This window comes from Oratosquilla oratoria, chromosome 10 (assembly GCF_046742065.1).
Source record: "Oratosquilla oratoria isolate Oo_2021 chromosome 10, ASM4674206v1, whole genome shotgun sequence".
In the NCBI taxonomy this organism is placed as follows: Eukaryota; Metazoa; Arthropoda; class Malacostraca; order Stomatopoda; family Squillidae; genus Oratosquilla; species Oratosquilla oratoria.
The window spans coordinates 29763156-29768155 of record NC_134786.1 but is presented as its reverse complement, the minus strand read 5'-3'; positions in this window follow the sequence as shown (position 1 = coordinate 29768155).

Below are 5000 nucleotides of genomic sequence, written 5' to 3'. Positions count from 1 at the left end.
TAGTGGAAGACCTTAATGCTAGGGTAGGATATGAACCAATAGACGGAGTGATTGAAAAGTATGGAGTTCCAGGAAAAAAACCGTAGTGGAGAGTTGATGGTGGAAATGTGTCTCGAAGGAGTTGATGAGAGCAAATACAGTGTTTAGGAAGAAAGTCAAGCATAAGTACACATGGAATAGGTTGGTGGATGGAAGGGTGGTAGATCGAGCGTTAATGGACTATATTGTGGTAACCAGGAGTATAGTAGGAAGAGTTAAGGATGTACATGTTCCAAGGGGAGAAAGTGGGGGAATATCAGGTAATTTTTTGTTGTATGGTAAGTTGAGGTGGAGAATAGGTGGAGAAGGAGGAAAAAGGGCAGAAGGTAGGGAGGTACCACTCCACCAGTTGGCAAGGGGTAAGGATCAGAATAAACCCCGCATGCGACTGTCATAGAAATTATCGGATTGATGTCGCTGTTACTAGCGAATTTCTCTCATAGTTACAATGGCGAAAAGCGTGAAAGGGATTTGTTCCGATCCTTACCCCTTGCCAACTGCTTGACTTGGGCCTTGTGTAAAACAGGTATTGGAGTCGCAGATCAGTGATCTTTCCTATCCCCGGGAATCAGTTCGATTCCAGGTTTCAAGGCTTTAAGTCTCTGTTGATGTAGTGGGCTAAGGCTCTGTGAAGGTGATCTTACGGGTGGCCGAAAGCAGTGGGTTTGAATCCTGCATGCGACTGTCATAAAAATTATCGGATATATATATATTTATATATATATATATGTATGTATATATATATGTATATATATGTGCGTGTGTGTGTGTGTTTGTATGTGTGTATGTATATATATATATATATATATATATATATATATATATATATATATATATATATATACACGTGGAGTTATAAACGACAGTATTGTAGTTATTTAGTTTTTTCTTCGTATTCTTGATTTTCCTGATTAGAGTTAGGCCATTAACCGGATGAATTGAAACTAGATCACTGTATTCTTCCATTTCTTTTCATTATTTGAGCTCAACGTTTCGTGTTAATGAAGATATTTTCAAGAGTAAACTCAAATAACAAAATAACAAAATTGCATAATTATAGTAATAGTGATTTTTTTTAACCAAAATTACATAATTACAGTAATGGTGACAATTGTGTAAATATATACAAGAACAATACTGGTAAAATATATGGGGATACAATATCAATGCCTATAGATACAATGACAATGGTACAAGAATATAAAATTCAACAGAAGAGAGTGACAAGGAAGCGATTAATTACATTTAAAGGGAGGTGAGAAAAAATGACAAGTTAGGAATGTACGGTATATATACGCATGGGTAAGGTGGTCGGACAATGCGACTTCAGAGGTTGGGTGTGGTTACCGTAGGGGAGAAGAGGAGGGGGAAGGGAAGAGAAGGAAGGTGGGTGGAGGTGGAAGGGGAGGATGGGGAGACAAAAATGAGAGGGGGTGGAGTGGGGATTTTTTTGTTTCTATACTTAGAAGAAAATAAAGGTACACTGGATTTAATATTAAATTAAATGTTAATGATTAGAGCTTTGTCTCTAATATGAAAGGCTTCGAACAATTGTAGCCTCCTAGGGTCATCACTCGTTCCAATAATTTTGGTGGAATTAATCGATTCATCCCCGTCTGGGGTATTGTCTCCCCGTCTGGGGTATTGGCTCCATGTTATTGTGGCAAAGTAGCATGCAGTTACATTAGGGTCTATATGGGGCGCTCCTACGGACTGAAACCACACATCATTTTGTCTTGGATAGAGGAAAACCCTGTTCATAGAGAAATGACGACACTTTTATACTACGACTGTCCCTCCATCATGCTATTCCCCAAACCCTTGGTACTGTCCTGTATCATTTCTCTGAATATTCATTTCTTTTTTTCGCCTACCCTGTGGGGGGGGGGGAATACTACTACCACCAATTACTCCCACTTCAGTCGTAAAAGGAAAAAAACAAAAAAAACGGGACGGGGGATGGGATTAGGGGTCCTGCTACCTGTAGCCCAAAGAAGTCATTCCTAAAAGAAAGTAAAGGCATGTGAAGGTCTGGGAGTTTCCCAACCAGTACCCTAAGGTTTGAGTCTTTTAATGTACGTGGATGTGGTACAGAGGAGAGTTAAAGGGAAGGGATAGACAGTACGTTTGTGAGAAGAAAGATGGATGTGCTTGAGTGATATTATAATGAAAGGGAGGGGCGAGTGTGAGTTTAGGACGGTAGCTGGGAGGTTTTCAGGAGTGAAAAGAGGACGAGGGAGAGAAGGGGTGGCTATACTAGTAAGTGAAGAGATAGGTAAGCGTGTAGTGGAGTGGAAGGAGGTTTCTTTGCATCTAGTAAAACCGATGTAAGTATGGTTATGAGGCTTACAATCCTCTGAAGAACAAGTATATTGGTATACTACATAGGTTCTAGATGTGATGTCTGATCACCTAGAAGAGCTGTTCGTCATGATCAGAGAGGAAGTTCTGGGATTTTTATAGTAAATGAGAACTCTGATTTTGTTGTTCTCGCTTGTAGGGAGGCAATTCCTTTGGGTGATAGCTTTAATTACTTTTTCATCTTTTTTTGTAATTATTAGTAAAGGTGTTCCGGTAATATAAGTTGATGTAGTTATGATTTTGTACTTTTTGAAAGTGTGATATGATTCTAGTATCTTATTGATAATGGAATCAAAGTCGGTGTTAGAGTACTCATTGTTTGTGAGCATTTGTCTAATGTGTTGAAGCTCACTGTGTAATGCTTGCCACGAGGAATACACCGATATGGATCTCTTGACATAAGCTCTTATGACACCTTTCTTGTAGTTGTCAGTGCACTCGCTTTTGCTATTCATGCATTTATCTATGTTGGTGGGTTTTCGATACACACTTGTAATAAAGTTGTCAGATTTAGAATCGACCAGCACATCCAGGAAGGGGAGTAGACCGTTATTATTCATTTCTGTGAAGAAAATTACGTCTGAAATTTCCTGAAGGTGGCACCGTAAATTCTCTAATAAAACAGAAGAAGGGGTACTAACAAAGATGTCATCCACGTATCTACAGTAGATAGATGGTTTTAACTCTCCGTCATAGAAGATTGATCTTTCTACAACAGACACCCAATGGTGACCCCATCGCTACGCCGTCTTGCTGAACGTATAGGTTTCCTTCTGGACACCTGAATGGAACTTCTGTGGTGCAAGTGACAAGTAATTCTTTTAAAGTTGACTCAGGGACAACTTCCTAGTCGTCCTCCTGATGGCTGCCTCACGATGGAGTCCGAGGGAGTGGTCGAGGGCCTCATCTAGACGATTTCTCAGGTCATTTCTAGTGCTGTAGATTAGCTTCTTTTTGCCACAAGCTTATTAATAATAAAAGAATACGCAGATAAAATAACAAGCTCTCCGAAGCGTCCCATAAGATGACCCGTCCGTGTATAAAATATCCGGTTACGTTTGAGTTGTTAGCTTTGTGATCAAGACCCTGCGGGTCGAAACGTTAAGGCGTAAAATTCTCCCATTTCTCCTCGTCAACTTCTTTCACCTTCAATCTTATTTGTCATAATATAGTCAATATATATATATATATATATATATATATATATATATATATATATATATATGTGTGTGTGTGTGTGTGTGTGTGTGTGTATAAATACATACATACATACATATACCAAAAACTTTCTTCCCCCTTACACTGGAGGTAGCCAAAAAACAAAGGCATAGAAACCACTCCTTTCCATTTCATCCCTTACATACTCCACTCCTCTTTACCCTCTTCCCTCCCTCTTATCTTGGCATCTCCTGGATGACGAGTCATCCCTGCACCTTATCCACTGCCCTGGGTTAGAAGTAGTGTCGCAACACACACACACACACACACACACACACACACACACACACACACACACACACACACACACACACACACACACACACACACACACACACACACACACACACACACTTATTGATTACTTGATTGAAGAATATCTCGGGAGCAATTCCACTGATGATACAGCACTCTTCGCTCCCTCCTTAATGTTTCATCAACGAGAGTAAGCTGCAGTCACCAATTGATTATCCAAGTCATAGCAGTCCGTAAAGAGAAAAGTCTTCAATTTCTTCTTAGATATAGCCACATTTTGTTCCATTGTAATCCTCTGTGGGAGTTGATTGTAGAGCCGTGGAGCACTTCTACTGAAAGCTCTACGACCAGCTTTTCTTTGGTACCGCAGTACATCAAGTCTATGCACTTCAACACTGTGTCTTAAGGTAATTGTTGTATCAACTTCAAACTTCTTCAACATGTCACTCATGTATAGCGGTTTACCAAATTTCAATGCATGATATACCATGACACATTACTTATAAATTATTCTAGCCTTGACCGGTAACCAGTGCAATTTTATCAGTGCTGGAGTAATTCTTTCACGCCATGATTGTCCAGTAATCAGTCTAGCAGCTCTATTCATTATCAATTGTAGCTTTTTTTTTAGCAAATAGTTCGGAAGGCCAAAATATAATGAATTACAATAGTCCAGCTTGCTTAGGACATGATTATGAACAAGCATTTTTATTGTCTTTTCATCAAGATACTTCTTTACAAAAGAAATATTCCGTAAGTGGTAACCCGCAATTCTCACTGTCTGTTCAATTTGGCTTTTAAAGGATAAATCACTGTCCAATGACACTCCCAAATACTTTACACTGTCACTCATTGGCAATTCTATTTCAATAATGCATAAGTCGCGAATATTTAGTCTCTCAAAATCAAGTTTTCTGCCAACCACCAAACATTCTGTTTTATTTGTATTCGATTTCGATTGCCGTGAACTCATCCATTTACCAATATCCAACATAATATCTGATATCTTTGCCTCTACACTCTACACATTGTTCAGAGACATATAAAATTGAGTGTCGTCTACAAATAGTTTGAATGTAACCCCATGTCTTCTCAGTACGTTCGCCAAATCAGCAGTATATATACAG